General features: G+C 44.7%; 2 long non-coding RNA genes across 2 annotated transcripts; one reads left to right on the top strand and one right to left on the bottom strand.

Annotated features, from left to right (window-relative positions):
• The first annotated feature begins 9,522 nt into the window (after positions 1-9,522).
• Positions 9,523-10,622, top strand: LOC123168046 (uncharacterized). The gene is made up of 2 exons (XR_006484192.1): positions 9,523-9,785; positions 10,190-10,622. It is a non-coding gene; the product is annotated as an uncharacterized lncRNA (long non-coding RNA).
• Positions 10,623-10,797: 175 nt separating this feature from the next.
• Positions 10,798-12,887, bottom strand: LOC123169458 (uncharacterized). Its single transcript, XR_006484814.1, has 5 exons — positions 12,559-12,887; positions 12,140-12,257; positions 11,786-12,034; positions 11,583-11,666; positions 10,798-11,486 (listed from the first exon to the last, which is right to left on the bottom strand). It is a non-coding gene; the product is annotated as an uncharacterized lncRNA (long non-coding RNA).
• Positions 12,888-18,903: the final 6,016 nt, after the last annotated feature.

Below are 18,903 nucleotides of genomic sequence, written 5' to 3'. Positions count from 1 at the left end.
CCATGGCATTTTAATTCCAAAAAATTAAAAATGATCAGAAAAACATGAAACCTTGCTTGATTTAATGTCATGCCACCAAAATGATGTGGTAAAGAAATTGGCATGTTTGACGAAAATTTGGACACACACCCCTCACAAACCGGAGCAACTCGCTAGAAGGTTCGAGGTTCCGAGAGGGAACAATGCATGTTTGATGACGAACGGGAGATAGCTTCTTCTTACGGCCTTGAAATTTTTTCTACGTCTAACGTGCACTACTACAACTGTAATGTGAAATTTTGGGAAATTCTAGGGGTCATTTGACCTTTCAAAGACATTTAAGTGATTTTCTAACCATTTAATGACCGTAATTCAAATTTGAACTACATCTACATGCAACGCCTAACCAAAACGGATTGTTTTAAATATGCCTTTTAGTAGTAGGAGTAGTACAGTGGTACATAGGAGTAGTACTACAACAATTTCCTTGGAGTCCGTGGTACAGCAAGCTACCCTAGGCTATGTTACTACTGCCTCCTTTCCGGTTTATGGCTCAATTTCAAAATCTCTCCAACCAAGGTAGACGATGAGTGGTGGAATTAATTTCGTAGTTTGCACAAGTAATTAGTACGCTCATTTTTCTCAAGAATTTATGTTTACCGATGCATTAATTACAATTAATGCATGCATGACCACTAAATTTCCATGAACTTCTACATGCATTGGTGAGTTTTCTCTTGACACTGCTTGCATCGGGTGATTTAATGCACCTCTAAATCCAAACATGTGATGGTACTACTAGTAGAATTGAGACTTATAAAACGAAAAAAAACTTAGATGAGCCCTATAAACCGCAAAGGAGGGAGTAGTAAGTAGTACTACCTCCATAGTGGGTACATACTCCATAAAATCAGATTTTCCCAAAACTAAGTCGCTCAACCTTTATTTTCTTGTTTCCCTTCCTGCCTCGAATAGACTATGCCAAACTCCCCTGCCTGCCACGCGGGAAAAGACCCGCCCTCGCCTTTTTTAGTCCGGGATTGTATCGATGGATCGCACGAAGCAGCAAAAACCAAGCCGTGTCTTGTACTCCTCCGTCGACGCTTGCTTTCATGAATTCTGTACTTCCTCTCGCTGACATGTGGGACATATAGCAACCGGGTAGACGTGTCATGCACCAAATAATAGTGCAGAACAGCAGGGGGACGCACCCCAGTCGTACCGCCCCAGTAGTAGTAATGAGCAATGAGACGTCAAATCACAATGCCGCACCTTCCTAGACGGACGAAGCAACCATTATTTCACACTCCGCTTCGCCATCACCTCCTTCAAGAAAACCACGTATTGCTTCTGCCATTGTTTTGCCTCAAGAGGGATGCGCATTGCCTTCATAGACACGTGGGACCACATGACAGGCCATGCTCCCCCGCCCATTGCTCGATAAAATCACCGCATTTTTACTACTTCCTCCATGTCGGTTTACAGGGCATGCACGTCATTCTAGGTTGAGAATTTAACTAGCTATATATGTGATGAACAATATATGTTTAGAAACTACATCCGCTTAAGAATCCAATGATATACTTTTTGTGACATAGTAACTCATATTTAGTTAGTGAAATGGATGACCTAGAACTACGTGCACGCCCTATAAACCGAGATGGAGGGAGTAGTATCTTTTTAGATCAATATAGTCGGGATTCACCAAGGAGCAAAACCAAGTAGTAGGTTGCTCTTGTCGTGTTGGCGTAGCAACTCAAGTAGGGTTAGTCCGCACACGGAATGGCGACACACTTAACAGGACCCCTTTGGCCGACATGTGGCTCATCCACGGTCTTGTTCCATGTGCGATGCACCAAATTACAGTTCGGAGCAGCAGTTGGACTTGGAGGCACCCCGGTCGTAGCACCGCACTAGTAGTAAATGAGCGATGAGGGGTCAAATCACAAAGCCCCACCTTCCCGCAGTAAGCTGGACGGACGAAGCAACCATCATTTCACTCTAGGGCGCAAGAGCATAAAGAAAAGAGAAAACCAATGATGTGTGCGACAGCTACCTAGGGCACCCTAGGGTAGGAGCCTCCACTACAAATCCTTTTTTGGAAGCGCCTCCACTACAAATCCGCTTCTCCCTCGTCCTCTTGAAGAAAACCTATGATGCGTGCGGCGGTAGGGTTTGTAGGAGTACTATGGCGTGCGGGGCCACAGGTAAACGGGAGAGGGATTGAGTTCGAGTCGATGCCTTAATATGTGTGAGCTGCTTGGTTTTACGGGAACGAGGCAGCATTTTGGGTTCAGGGACCAGTGGAGATATACGTACAAAAAATGTAGACGTAGGTTCGACCAAAAGGCAATGATGCATGGGCCTGCATTTTGATATACCCGCGGCCGGGTGAAATTTGCTACTCAAATAATGCATAAAAGTTCCTCCAAAAACATCTATAACTAATGGGAAGTGAATGTATGCTTAAAATGAAAATGTAATACCCCCTCCGTCTAGGTGTATAAGTCATCTTAGGTTTTTTTGCTAGTTAATAGCATTGCATGCAATGAATTAACCACTCATGTCATGTTTGAAAGTCTCGAGCCATTGAAAGCATGCACGACCCACATCTCTTATTGGTTGATATGTCACGAAACAAGAAACGAGGAGGGAGTTAATGTACCGTGCCTAAGTGTTTTGGGATTATTTGGTTTTCGGAAGATGACTTACACACCTAGACGGAGGGAGTACAAAGAGAAAAAATGAATTGCAGTTAAAAGAATGACATTTCTAACAAAAATGTGAATGTGAACTACATATGTGTGCACGTGACCAACACATACATTGTCAACACAAAATCTAATGCAAGAAATAACTTATGAGTAACATGCACAAATTGATGATGTGGTGCTTGCATGCATAGAGTACAAAAACAATGTGATTTATGACTTGCATGCATGACGTGTTCTTGTGCCATAGTTGCATGTCCAGGAAAAAAAGCTACTAGTGGGTTGTACTAGCTATTTAGGAATAGAAGATGTATACATGGAAGTTGTAGGGAAAGAGATGACACGTATCTCAATTCCTATGAGTAGGGATTGGAAAAGAGATGTCATTTGGTTCACATCATAGGAACTTTTCTATTGAATCTAGAGATGATATGTATCTCAATTCCTATGAGGAGGGATTAGAAAAGACATGTCATTTGGTTCACATCATAGGAACTTTTCTATTGAATATATGCTAATGTTTATTTTCCTTTGAAATTGTGTGAGTATAGGAATCCATTCATTTGAACCAAGTGGCTCTAAAGCTATAAAAATGATATCATGTTTATTTTCCTTTGAAATGTGGATTATATGAATCTATTCCTATGAACCAATTGGCTCTAAAGGAAAAAATCCTATAAAAATCATATCATACAGAGTTCCTATGATATTCCTCCACACCAAAGGATGGTTGAAATTGCTGCAGGTCATACGACGGTGTTTCTTTGTACACTCCTCCCCCATCTTTATAGTTACCTCTCGAAGATGAATGAAATGATATATACTGGGTATTCTATATGTGCATTTTGGTACACGAAAACTCGGTAAAAGTTTGCGAGGTTCGAATTTTCAATAAAGTTATATGCACTGCATTTTGGAATGGAGGGAAGAGCATACGGCAGTTGCTAATACTCACGTGGAAGATTTGTGTGTCGGAGGAGTGGATGTTATGTTAAATGACATGGCAAAACTGACACTGTCGGATGCCGATCTAACGGTTCTTACGGCGTTCGTCAGGAAACGGCTTGTGGCAAACGTTTGTCAGATATGATTTACGGACACATGCATTGCATTGATACGTGCCCCCTCTCTCTCACGCACACACGCACCCTCACGAGTCACGAATCTCCCAAGTCCTCTCGCACCCGCCATCTATCTATAGGTAGACGTCACACACATATGTGCTCTTCGCACCCTACCCTCAGAACTTCTTAAAAACAAAAGACGTCGTGCACCTTTTATTTCAACTCACACGTCACACACTTATACTATTACTCTTGTGGCGAACGTTCTTTGGGCATAGTATATTGTACTCCCACGAAGAGAAGCGGTGCACCCACGCACTAGTTCTCTCACACCCACTCGCGGGTACACGTAGGAGCGCATTTTTTTGAAGCTGGTACAACAAAATCACTCCACTATATATATAAGCAGGAGCCTCGGCGCTTGCTTTACTAGGGTTCCTCTCTTTCACTCTCTCATGCTCTCCAGATCTAAGCAAGACATAGGTGGCCACACTCTCTATCTGCTCACGACTGGTCACAAATCTGGCTGGACCACCTCGACCGGGGCAGGTGTAGGTGCATCATTCATGCTATTGTCGGCGGTGAGACCAACGGCTGCCCACGCGTCCCGATCGGTGGCCGTGCCATTCTCTCCGAGACAGTGCCGGCTCGGGAGGGCCTCCGACCCCTTCTTCCTCCCTGCGGTATTATGGCCAAGATGCGGCCTCCCGACGCCGTCTTTGCCACATGCCGACGACCCTCAGGTATATATTCCTTCAAAACCTGCCTTGCTCTACTGCCCTAGCTCCCCACGTGGCTGCGTGTGGATCTTTTTCTACTTCTGTCGGCTGTTCCAAAGCCATCTAGACTTTTACTATTATTAGAGGTAAATCTAGTTCATACAGTCGAATCTAAGAGTTGGTTCAAACAGGGAAGAAAGTGGGAAAGCTGTGGCATGAATCTAGGACTTGGTTCTAAGAGGAAACGGGGGAAAGTAGTAGATACTGGCTACCCAACCTGTCGCTTGGTTGAAAAGGCGAAGAAAGCATGGTGGGTGGCAAAGGGTGGGGGGAAGTGGACCTGTCTCTTGGTCGAAAAAGGAAAGAAAGTGAGGGGGTGTTGGGGGAGAACGCAAATGAGAACGAGCAGGTCTAGATTTCCTGTGCTCACATAGGAAAATGTCGCCGAGGAGATAAAAAATGGGACAAATGCATACATGCTGCCTGAGTGTTTGCCGCTCTCGGCGACCACATCTGCCTCACCACTTTATGCCCCTGTTGTCCCTATGCCTATATCGCCACCTGTTAATGTAAAATCACATGAAGCATTAAGCAATGCCACCTAATGTCACTATTAAGTAATGGTCTAGTGCCGTCGATAAATTGAAGCAATGCCACCACCATTTTATGAAGTGCTTCCGTCTTGCTTTATTTCCCATGAATTGTGTTTTTGTAGTTACACTTAAATCTCACACCGCTAACATTGCTTCATCCCAGTGGAACTGCATAAATTTGATTGCACATTTACTGACCACGTGCTACTCTCATGACAGTAATACTAATGCTATTGTTTTGCATGTTAATCTAGTGGCAGTGTTGATGTGATGTGATGCTACTTACTTAAGGGCACTTTCATACTGTCAATGTAGTGCCAATTATAACACAATAGATGTTGTTGTTAGTCATAAGCCACTGCAAATAAATGTCACTGTTTAAATAACCGTATTTCATATTTGCGCAAATAGGGATGTTTGTCTCCATATCGTTACTATCTGCGCAATCAAAAGTACACACCTCAGTTTTAGTAGAACTGCACAAAATGAGATGGCTATTCCTAGCTGTCGTCCTCTAACCACCCGTCTTCCAGGTATTCCTACATTGGTAGTAACTAGGTAGAATAACCAACGCAATCTAAAAGAAGTTGATTCGTACATTTTACTTCCTGATTGTAGTGCAGGGATGAGCGAAAACAACTGCATTCCTAGTCCGGAAGGCACTTTCTACCAGTTCATCCATGGATCGAGGACTAGCTGGCAAGGCTGCATGGAGGTTTTTGGGACAGGTGCGCGGACAAGAGGCATTGTGGTCTACTTATTTCTGCAAATAGCGGTGCTTAAATTTAGTGGAATGCACAAGAATTTCAGATGGTCAGTACACTACACGGTTCAGTTCAGCATTCTAGCTAAGAACACAATTATAATTGGTTATTCTGGAATGAGAGAACCTAACCCTGGATGGTGGCAACAAGAAAAACCAGAGTGAACTTCAGGAAATTAAAGCCTGCCTAGGGAGGCCCTTTGCTTAGAGAAGCCTTGCTTGATTTTTCCTGATTTGTAAACCTTCTCACAACTTTGTCTTTTGTTGTGAACTAGTATATGTTTGTTATGTTCTATGAATCATTGAGATGTATAAAATTGCTTAACTTATGCTTTTCAAGTATTTTATGAAGCCGAGTTTAATGTGAGTGTTCCACATGAACGCTGGACTAGCGTGTGAACGTTTGGAATTTACATTGTGGCCTCACTTAACTACATGAACCACTGTAACAAGATATGTAGTTGCTTATATGTCCGACAGCAGATTATTGATTGTTAGCTAGCCGATAGCCAAATTTTCTAGTGTTGAAGAGAGCTGAGCCAATGTGCCGTGTTTTGCACAACTGCTTACTGATACGTCTCCAACGTATCTACTTTTCCAAACACTTTTTCCCTTTTTTTGGACTCTAACTTGCATGATTTGAATGGAACTAACCCGGACTGACGATGTTTTCAGCAGAATTGCCATGATGTTATTTTTGTGCAGAAATAAAAGTTCTCGGAATGACCTGAAAATCAACGGAGATTTTTTTGGAATTAATAAAAAATACTGGCGAAAGAATCAAGGCCAGGGGGCGCACACCCTGTCCAAAAGGGTGGGGGGCGCGCCTGCCCCCCTGGGCGCGCCCCTACCTCGTGGGCCCCCTGGTGCTCCACCGACCTCAACTCCAACTCTATATATTCATGTTCGGGGAGAAAAAATCAGAGAGAAGGATTCATCGCGTTTTACGATACGGAGCCGCCGCCAAGCCCTAATCTCTCTCGGGAGGGCTGATCTGGAGTCCGTTCGGGGCTCCGGAGAGGGGAATCCGTCGCCATCGTCATCATCAACCTTCCTCCATCACCAATTTCATGATGATCAACGCCGTGCGTGAGTAATTCCATCGTAGGCTTGCTGGACGGTGTTGGGTTGGATGAGATTTACCATGTAATCGAGTTAGTTTTGTTAGGGTTTGATCCCTAGTATCCATTATGTTCTGAGATTGATGTTGCTATGACTTTGCTATGCTTAATGCTTGTCACTAGGGCCCGAGTGCCATGATTTCAGATCTGAACCTATTATGTTTCCATGAATATATGTGAGTTCTTGATCTTATCTTGCAAGTGTATAGTCACCTATTATGTGTTTGATCCGTTAACCCCGAAGTGACAATAATCGGGACCACTATCGGTGATGACCGTAGTTTGAGGAGTTCATGTATTCACTAAGTGTTAATGCTTTGGTCCGGTACTCTATTAAAAGGAGGCCTTAATATCCCTTAGTTTCCAATAGGACCCCGCTGCCACGGGAGGGTAGGACAAAAGATGTCATGCAAGTTCTTTTCCATAAGCACGTATGACTATATTCGGAATACATGCCTACATTACATTGATGAATTGGAGCTAGTTCCGTGTCACCCTATGTTATAACTATTGCATGAGGAATCGCATCCGACATAATTTTCCATCACCGATCCAATGCCTACGAGCTTTCCACATATTGCTCTTTGCTTAGTTACTTTTCCGTTGCCACTGTTACCATTACTACAAAACTATCACTGTTACTTTTGCCACCGTTACCGTTACTTCCAAACTACTTTGCTACTAAATACTTTGCTGCAGATACTAAGTTATCCAGGTGTGGTTGAATTGAGAACTCAACTGCTAATACTTGAGAATATTCTTTGGCTCCCCTTGTGTCGAATCAATAAATTTGGGTTGAATACTCTACCCTCGAAAACTGTTGCGATCCCCTATACTTGTGGGTTATCAAGACTATTTTCTGGCGCCGTTGCCGGGGAGCATAGCTCTATTCTTTGAGTCACTTGGGATTTATATCTGCTGGTCACTATGAGGAACTTGATGTTGGGGAACGTAGCAGAAATTCAAAATTTTCCTACGTGTCTCCAAGATCAATCTAGGAGATGCTAGCAACGAGAGGGGAGGAGTGCATCTACATACCCTTGTAGATCGCGAGCGGAAGCGTTCAAGAGAACGGGGTTGATGGAGTCGTACTCGTTGTGATCCAAATCACCGATGTTCCTAGCGCCGAACGGACGGCACCTCCGCGTTCAACACACGTACGGAGCGGGGACGTCTCCTCCTTCTTGATCCAGCAAGGGGGAGGAGAAGTTGATGGAGATCTAGCAGCACGACGGCGTGGTGGTGGAAGTAGCGGGATCCCGGCAGGGCTTCGCCAAGCGCAAGCGGGAGGAAGAGGTGTCACGGGAGGGAGGGAGGCGCCAGGGCTTGGGGTGCTGCTCCCATGCGCCTCCCACTATATATAGGGGTGGAGGGGGCTGGTTTCTTTCCCTCCAAGTCCATTGGGGCGTTGGCAAAGGTGGGGGAAAGAAATCCCATCTTTTCCCTTCCCCACCGATTGTTATCCCCCTTTTTTAGGGATCTTGATCTTATCCCTTCGGGATATGATCTTATTCCTTCTAAGGTGGGATCTTGGTGCGCCTTGACCAGGGGTGTGGGGCCTTGCCCCCACTACTCACGTTCATGTGGGTCCCCCATGCAGGTGGGCCCCACTTCGGAACCTTCTAGAACCTTCCCGGTACAATACCGAAAAATCCCGAACATTTTCCGGTGGCCAAAATAGGACTTCCCATATATAAATTTTTACCTCCGGACCATTCCGGAACTCCTCGTGACGTTCGGGATCTCATCCGGAACTCCGAAAAACTTTCGGTTAACCGCATACTGATATCTCTACTAGTCAAAGGCACGTGCTTTGCACGTGTGCGTTCTTAATTAAAAACATCATACATGAAGAAAATTTTAAATATAGACGATGCACTCTGAAAAACCTCTTGCCAACTTACAATGTTCGTGAACAAATTTGATTTTCTTAAATTTTCAAAACATGTATAGAGTAATTTTTTGTTAACACTTACTCCATCTGTAAATTAATATAAGAGCGTTTAGATCACTAAAGTAGCGATCTAAACGCTCTTAAATTAGTTTACGGAGGGAGTATTTGACAAACTACAATTTCCCGCAAAAAAAAGAGAGAGAGAGACAAACTTGAAGTAAATATTCTCAAAACGGTAAGTTACATCATGGGATTAAAGTTTGTTCAAGAAATAATCATCTCCGTGCATTCTACATCACTTGGATGTACATGGAATGTAATGCATTCTACCTTGCATAATATTTATTGTCAACAAAAAAATGGATATGTGTCGGTACGTATATACTTTTTTTAGTAGTCCATATCAGTCCATATACAGTCCAAAAATTAATGGAAAAAACGTGAGAATAGCCTGTTCCACTTGACCTTCTGTTTTTTCCCAATTTTTTTATTTTTTATAATTTTTTTTATTTTTTAACAAAATTGTTTTTTATTTGAGGGGAGATCGTTGGACCTTCTGCAGGCTAAAATATGGATTTGGGCTGACATTCGGTCAGACGGGCCTTGAAGCTTGCCACTGGGCTAGCTGTATGGAGCCCCACTCAAAAACGCGAACCAGGTCCTCCTGCCTCTGGCTGTCGAGCGGAGTTCTATAAAAAGAAAGACTGTCGAGCGGAGCGCCGCCGCGCCGCCGCACCTTCTCCCGTCCCCGCCGACCCGCCGAACGCCGACCCTAGGACTCCCACGCCGCTGGCGCAGCGCACGACCCAGCCATTCGGATATCGTGCTGGCCTCGCCCAGTCGTCATCAGCAGGCACAGCGGCTCCTGAATCCAGCAGCCACAGCCGCACACAACACACGCCGGTAGGCGGCACACTTCACGCCTCTGAGCGATGGCGCAGGTGAGTAGCACCGACCGTAGCATCACTACATCAACATTCGGCACTTAGCAGGCATCAGCACGGTTTGTACTCCAATTTCGGATTTTATCGGATGTCCCCGAGGGGATTCAATTTCGGATTTTCTTTTCCAATTAAATAACGAAGAATAAGATTGATGGTGTGATCCCTTTTTTGATAGGGCAGTGTGAAAATTGTTGATTTGTAGGATCCAAAAATAAAGAATAAGCGTGGTGATTGAAACATTTGTGCCCCCATTTCTTGCTTACAAAAAAAGATCATATAGTTAAATTGTAATTGTTTCTATGTCCTTTCAATGTAACTAAATATATTGGATGTTGCCAATATTAAGAACAATTTTTAGGTTCGTTGTCATTATTGTGAATTTTCATATCTTGTATTTGTAGCTTCTGCAGGTGTAATTTCAAGGTATCACCATGGCGAGATCCTCTTTGCTGATAACCAGGAACGTGAGAATTGTTTCGATGCTGAAAACTCTGAAGTGAGCACTGTGAAGTATGATATGCACTTGACGCTGGATCATTGCACTACCCCATTGAGTTCGAATATGATTCTGCTAACTCTGATGTAGCGCCAGCATGTAGAAGCTACAACATCTACGCTGGTGTTCGTAACCTTCGTTCCTGGTTTATCACCTGTGTAAGTTCCTGAAAATTGGTAGGCAACACGCTGGTTCTGTTCATGTTCTTGCTACCCAGGCACATCAGATTGGAATTAGTAATCTATCTATGGATGGGGCATGTCCCTCCATTGTTGAGTTGGTTTGTAATGACTCTGTAATTGATTTTCGTATGAGTAAAGCAAAATGGTCTGTGCTCCCTTCTGTTGACCGAATGATTCTGTTGTATGTTAAAACTGAAAAATGTATGTATATTGCATATACATGTGAATCCCAATGGCTCGGTATAATAAAGAATGATATTTGCACACTTATGTTGCTGGATTTCTGCTATATGCAATAACTGAAAAAGGAATGGTACATCTATAAGACTTAAGTATTGTATATGCTAGAATAATACCACTGCAAATATATCTTTTGGTACATAATAACTCTCACAGGGACAAGCTAATGACTGAAACCCTATATAACATTATATTTCTTGGGTAGTACTATTTACAGGAATACAACCATATTAGAAACATCACACGGCAATACACAGCATGTACATGAATTATACCAAAACATCCCTGTAGACAATATTTTTTGTGCTTTTCCCTGATGGGTCAATATCCTTATTTGGCTTTGCAAGTACTCTAGTTGTTTGTCTTGATAGCCCTCTAGACAGAGCGACATAGAGTTGGCCATGAGAGAACACCGGCTCAGGAAGGTAGATGCCAACATTTGGGATGGTTTGACCCTGGGCTTTGTTGATTGTCATGGCAAAACTAAGCCGAATTGGAAATTGCTTTCTTTTGAACTTGAAGGGGAGAACATCATCCTCTGAAGGATAGAGAGGAATTCGTGGAAGGAACTGGACCTGTAACTGCAAAACTGGAGGTGACATCTCACTTAGATTGAAAGAATAAATCCTCCATATAGCCTCTGGAGGTGATATAAACCTTGCATCCCTATAAATCCTCCATATAGCCGAGGATATTGATGATAATATATGCCAGATGGACTGATGGTGAATCGAGTTCCAGCTTTTGGACGACTTGTGCCAGAACCACCAACATCCGCCACTGTTTTAAGGAAAAAGGGTCAACAACAGTGTGATGAAATATACAAAAAAATAAATTTTGATATTTGATATTTGTTAATTCATTACGTATGACAACCTTGTTTTCCTTTTGATGAAGACCCCAGTTGAGTAAATACTGAATCATGCTTCTCATAGTTTGAACTGGCCACGACTTCCTTTCCTGTAATGTAGGTTCAACCTTATCCCGTCAAAAATTATACATCATATATTAGAGGTAAATGAACATTCAACGGTCATTGATAATATTAGAAATGAATATTTTGTCGATTAGAACAGTACCTGTCATGCATATGTTCTTATTAGCTCTTGTAGTTTTCTGCTGGGGTGCTGGTTGTGTATTGCTACAACTTGCGCTGCACTCACGCCTCATTCTTTTGTACTCACGATTCCTTTGCAAATAGGCTTCCCTCTGATATGGAGTCATTTGCAGATATCTATCCCGGTCACGGTAACGCTTGCGCTGGGAAGAATTCATTTATGTAGCATTTTTGGTTTCAACTAAAGGATCATTCTGCTCTCCAACGACAGCTAATATTTTCCCACAAAACAAAACAAGCAAAAAACAAATAGTATGTCAAGGCAAAGGATCGATAAGGATAATAATTAGATATCAAGATAATAATAAAAACTTACAATAGTTCCCTTTTGGTGAAGTTGTCGGGTGAACATTTGTAATATCTCTGAAGGGAACCCGGCCTTCCATCTTGTCGTTTTTACTTGATTTTGTAAGCCAAGTGTTTTCAACCACAACCTACAGTATAAGCATTAGACCATTTTTAGGTTGCCAAACCCAAGAAAAATAATTAAAGCATATACAAATTTACAAATAGCCATGAGATATGAACAGAATGAACATATGTTGCATTGCCTTTCATAGTGTACTGTTTGGACAAAAACACAAACACCTTGCGTGCAAGAAAAGTAGAAAAATCAGCAAGCTACAATCGGACCAGTGGATTTGTATTCCATATTATTGTAAGCGGGAAGAATCACTTGCAGAACATTCTCACGCAGCAAAATTCCCAAAGGAGCAGAAGAATCAGCAACCTCACCTGTGGTCACCTGGCCGTAGATGGATGTCCAACTCCTCTGAGCCTGGAATCACCAGGCGCAAACAAATTTCAAAGCAAGCCAGAGACTGCAAGGAGACGGGGCTGGAAATGCACTCTGGACGTGGAGGTGATTCGGAGGTGCTGCCGTGCTGGGTGTGTGGACGGGGGGTGGACCAATGGAGCTGGAGGTGTGTGACCCGCGGGCTAGAGAAATTGGAATACTGGATACGGAGCATCGGGGGAAAGATCAGCATGAGGAGGTTGGCGGGGAATCGATTTGCCAGAGCCTGGAGGCTACCGTGGGTTGTGGAATTCTCTAGAAGGGCAGCTCGTTTTCAGGTTTGGCGGGATTGTGTGGGTGACGAATCCGGGTGATACAGGCCGTTCGATTTAATAAGTTGACGGCCACAGATGATTCCATCCTAGATGTGGCCGGTAAAACTTGAGAGAAGATGGCAGATTCAAATATTCAAAAAATCGTGTACTATAGTAGTAGAGATCTACAACTCTAGCGTCACCGAACCTTAAGTGTGTAGACCCTACGGGTTCGGGAGACATGCAGACATGACCGAGATGACTCTCCGGTCAATAACCAACAGCGGGATCTGGATACCCATGTTAGCTCCCACGTGTTCCACGATTATCTCATCGGATGAACCACGATGTCGAGGATTCAATCAATCCCGTATACAATTCCCTTTGTCAATCGGTACGTTACTTGCCCGAGATTCGATCGTCGGTATCCCAATACCTTGTTCAATCTCGTTACCGGCAAGTCACTTTACTCGTACCGTAACGCATGATCCCGTGGCTAACTCCTTAGTCACATTGAGCTCATTATGATGATGCATTACCGAGTGGGCCCAGAGATACCACTCCGTCATACGGAGTGACAAATCCCAGTCTCGATTCGTGCCAACCCAACAGACACTTTCGGAGATACCTGTAGTGCACCTTTATAGCCACCCAGTTATGTTGTGACATTTGGTACACCCAAAGCATTCCTACGGTATCCGGGAGTTGCACAATCTCATGGTCTAAGGAAATGATACTTGACATTAGAAAAGCTCTAGCAAACGAACTACACGATCTTGTGCTATGCTTAGGATTGGGTCTTGTCCATCACATCATTCTCCTAATGATGTGATCCCGTTATCAATGACATCCAATGTCCATGGTCAGGAAACCATAACCATCGATTGATCAACGAGCTAGTCAACTAGAGTCTTACTAGGGACATGTTGTGGTCTATGTATTCACACATGTATTACGGTTTCCAGTTAATACAATTATAGCATGAACAACAGACAATTATCATGAACAAGGAAATACAATAATAACCATTTTATTATTGCCTCTAGGGCATATTTCCAACAGTCTCCCACTTGCACTAGAGTCAATAATCTAGTTCACATCACCATGTGATTAACACTCAAAGTTCACATCGCCATGTGACTAATACCCAAGAGTTTACTAGAGTCAATAATCTAGTTCACATCACCATGTGATTAACACTCAATGAGTTCTAGGGTTTGATCATGTTATGCTTACGTGAGAGGTTTTAGTCAACGGGTCTGCAACATTCAGATCCGTGTGTGCTTTACAAATCTCTATGTCATCTTGTAGATGCAGCTACCACGCGCTACTTGGAGCTATTCCAAATAAATGCTCTACTATACGAATCCAGTTCTGTCGGGGATATACCCCGCGGTATGACCCGGCCGGAAGTATGACCCGGCCGGATTTGGCGCTTCACCGTGACCCGCTGGAAAACTGGCGACTCACGGGTCTGGCGGCTCACTGTCAGACGATTCACGAGCCTGACGACTCACGGATGACCCCGACGGCGGGTCAGATAGAAGACTAGACCCAAGGCCCAGAAGGCCGGCTCACGTTTATGATGGGCCGGCTTAAGAAGAAAGGGATGACGAATATTTCCTTTACGAGGAAGCAAGACCCGGACTTGTAATTAACTTGTAAGAGAAGATAGATTAGTCCTAGTCCTACTAGGACTCCACATGTAACCCGCCCCTCTAACTTATATAAGGAGGGGCAGGGCACCCCAAAGGAGGGAGGCAACAAGAAATAATCTCTAGGGCTAAATACCGAGAGCCGGAGCCGGCGACTTTCCCGTGATCATAATAAGACTTAGCCTCAAACAGCACGTAGGGTTGTTACCGGATGATGTTTCCCGGGGCCCGAAGCTGTCTAACCCCTTGTCTTGTGCGTTGATCCGCCCTGCATCTCTCATCCCAATCAACCCCTCTCAAGCTACTACAAAGATGCGTTGGCCTCACGACTAAGTCCTTACACCTAGGAGATCTGACGTGTTAATTCCACGACAGTTGGCGCCCACCGTGGGGCCTGCGTACGGTGGTGTTGAGTTCTTGAAGGGATCTTTATCAGGGATCAAGAAATTCGCAATTTTCTGGGTGAAGAGGAATCATTGCAGAAAGATTTACATTGTCTCGAAGGCGCACGGTCGGATCAAGTCCCGTTCAAAGTTCAAGAGAAATTAGGGTTTGGGTTGTGGTTTGTTTACTGCTGCAAGTCGCCGAGACCAAGCGGTCGAATCATTGGAATCCTTGTTTTCTTCTGGTCGACCAATCAAGAGGCACACGCACAAAGGAATCAGACTAGATGTGGTGTCCTCAAAACAATGGGAAGACACCTCTGTTCGTCCAAGACAACAGTAGCAATCATAATACTTCAATTAATACTCTCCCACGTGATGGTCAGGTTGATCCACAACTCCAAATTTTATATTGGCCAAAACTGCTACATGGGGAAGTGACCAGATCGGAATTGCCTTTGCAAACTCATAGAGAAAATATATACTAGTATCAAGAAAGACTGAAGCTCTCATATGGTCAAACAATCCGTCCCGGTACTAGATGTTGGGGTTAATATGCAAGTAAAGACAAAACACCAGGATGAGCAAGGTCAGAAGATGGGAATCGATCTTGCCTTCACGGCCTCGCCCTGCGGCTCGCTTCGGACCGGGCATTTCCGAGTCTACTGTCGCCGGTTCATTACAGTGGCTCTTCTCCTCACTCTGCCCCGCAACTGAGTAGAGCCACTTTGGAGCGACCACTGGCCCGAGCCGCCTGCTGCTGCGTCGTTTTCGTCTCCGTTTTTCGCTGCCATTGGACGAGTCGCCCACGCTGACGCCCCTCTGCTTCTGCATGAGTTGCCGTGCCGGGTCGCGTCTGCCTCCGCCGCTGTGGGTTCCACGCCACACGCGCTGATTTCTTCTGCCTCACCGCATCGGCGGGTCGCGCTCATTCCCCAGTTTCGCCGGCAACACCTCCGCTTCGAGTTCACCTCGCCATTGCATTGAGCCGCCGGCCGGGTCTTACACGTCACTTCCACCTCTACCGTGGTCCTGCGCTGAGCCGCCGTGCCTATGGCCTCTGAGCCGCTGGGTTCGCCTCGCGCGGAGGTGCAGGCATGGAAAAGTTGTGACAGTTTTCTTGATGGACGCTCGCGCTGTGGGCTACTTCTCTGGTGCATTAGCATGTGAACAAGGGACAGGCCAAGGGGTACAGGATACTGGGTCAATTTTTCATTGCTGTGCCCGGATAAGCGACTCCGATGATCAGTCTGATACACTACGAGAAAACCATTATTCAGCAGTAGGGGTAGCGATGCTATCCACATGCACCAATTACTAATGAACACTTGCTATGCGTCAAGCACAACGACTTGGATCTCAAGGCATTCAAAGCCGATTGTTATTCAGAAAAGGGGGACAGAGGAAGACTCATGTGGGTGCTGGTGCTACAGTAGACGTGCATAGGTGTGCGCAAGTCGCCGCCCGTGCAGCTTAATTTACATCAATCCGCCGGAGCTGTGTTGAGCCGCCCTTGCCGCTCTGAGCCGCCGGAACTATATTGAGCCGCTGGTCTACCTGAGCCACCTCTGTCCCGATAAACGGATCATCCGTCGTCCAAACAAATCAGGTGATATCCATCCAAGTTTGTTTTATTAGCACATGTTGTTTTGTCAAAGAACAAGCTTATCTCTGCCTTGATCTGCAATATTGTTTATACAGGGCAATTATTTATGACAAAAAGTGATATTATACTGCGGAGATGGAGGCACGCCAACATCTTTTGGCACAGGTGGTCTTCGTTATTCAACGGACCCCCGCACCGGCTTACAACACCGTAGCCGTCTCTTGCGACCGCGCCGGCTTACCACGCCGTGGCCGTTTCTTGCGACCGCGCCGGTTTACAACGAGGAGGACAATTTGCCCGTTTGCACCGGCTTACAACGCCACGGACGACTCGCCCGTCCGCCCTCGCGGCCGGTTCACGTGTCTGCGCCAGCTTACAACGCCGTGGCCGACTCGCTGTCCGTGCCGGCTTACAACGCCACGGTCAACTCACCCGTCTGCACCGGTTTACCACGCCGCGGCCGGTTCACCCGTGAGCGACTTCAACTTCACTAGCAATCATTAATTTCATGGCGGATTATTTCCGGCCTGGCACATCAGGTGATCCATCTAAAATATATTTTATTGGTACATATTATTTTTTATCAAAGAGCAGTTTATCTTTGTCTTGGTCTGCAGTAGTGTTGATGCAGGACAATTGTTCACTACGTCAAAACGATGTGGTTAACTCGCTCATCCGCGCCGGCTTACAACGCCACGGCCGGATCATCTGTTTGAGCTGCCTCTGACGCGGCGGTTGTCTTTTCCATCCGTCTCTCGCGGCCTGGTCTACATCAACACACCGGGCTGCACCCATCTGCATGAGCTGTTTATTGAGTATGAGCAAGTCACAGCTTGGGTAGCCCGGTTTTCTTTCAACAAAATGGAAGCAAATTATCATATACTATCAACCCGCCATCTGCACCTGGATGGCTCAATGGACATGCGCACAAGTCGCCATCACTACAGTTTGGTTAAACTTCAAACAACCAGTTGGAAGGAACCATTGGCCGAGTTGCTGACACGGCTCATACATGATCATTTATAACCCGCCGCAGTCACCTCAACCTTCTGTGGATACACATCGTGTTATCAACACCAATGATATACAAGTTATGCCGGTTTATATCACGGTTAAATATGGAGAATCTCAAGCCAACTCCTCGAGTCATCTTGAGACTCAGGGGCTACAGTGACATGACTCGGGAACCCCGGGTCGTTGGAGGGAATGATAACCCGGTTCCGGAGGCTGCTACCATATTGATGAAACTTTAAAGGCCATCAGAAAATTGCCGGTTCAAATAAAGATTCCGGTTTAAAATCCGGTTCAAGAGATATCTTTCTCCCGCAAAGTTTTGAAGCTCTCAAATCCGGTTCAGACGTCCGGCTCAAGGTAAATTTGTATCTTATAAAGCTTTGAAGCTCTTAATATCCGGTTTACAAATTTCCAGTTCAAAAAGAGGTTATCTCTCGCAAAGTTCGAGTTCTCAGGAAAAATTAAAGGGACCAAAGAGAGTATGTTACAAAGCACAACTCAAATATAGGTACCCTGCTTTAATGACCATTGGGAGCTGATCGTATTTGAATTTAGCTTAACCCTTTTGGTGTGACCCTGATCGTATTCGAATCAGAGTCGTTAAATATTCTCATGATCACTAGGGGGCTTCCTGTTCAAACATAGGTCGTATTCGAACCAAAGAGAACATAGCTGTCGATACCCTTTTTGATCGGCACACTGCCGAGCTCATTGGGGAGTTTCTTGGTCATATTTGAACCATAGCTCAACCCCCTTTGGGAACCGACGTGGATCGTATTCGAATCAGCGTCGTTAAACAACTCTCAAGGTCATTTGGGGGCTTCCTGTTCAAACATAGGTCGTATTCGAACCAAAGAGAACATAGCTGTCGGTACCCTCTTGATCGGCAACGCCAAAGCCACTGGGGGCTATATGATCGTATTCGAATCTTAGCTTAACCCCTTTGGGACGGTTTTCTGATCGTATTCGAATCAGAAGCCTCAAGATTTTTGAAGTTTCTTTTTGCAAATAATTTTTGGGATTTTATTTGAAGCTCTTTTGAACACATCTAAAGTGTATATGAGTGGTTTCTATTTAAACCCGGCTTGATTTTCGATGATAAGTCGCCGGCTTATGACAATCATCATCTATGTGGAAGCATTGGCTTCTAAGGATTGGGTTATCACACTTACTGCACAGGTATCATAAGCCGGCGGTACAGTTCAATATCACAGGTATGATATTGTTTATACATAATTATGTTTAAACTAGCCCTGGCTATGGACTTTAAGCCGCCGATATGTTTTGAATTGCGCCATTGGAATTATGCGCGTATGAAAGATTAGGTTATCACCCTTATTGTGGAGGTCATATAAACCGACAAATGCAAATT

The sequence above is a fragment of the Triticum aestivum genome, chromosome 7D (assembly GCF_018294505.1).
Source record: "Triticum aestivum cultivar Chinese Spring chromosome 7D, IWGSC CS RefSeq v2.1, whole genome shotgun sequence".
Lineage (NCBI taxonomy): Eukaryota > Viridiplantae > Streptophyta > Magnoliopsida > Poales > Poaceae > Triticum > Triticum aestivum.
This window is presented reverse-complemented; position numbering and strand designations above follow the sequence as displayed.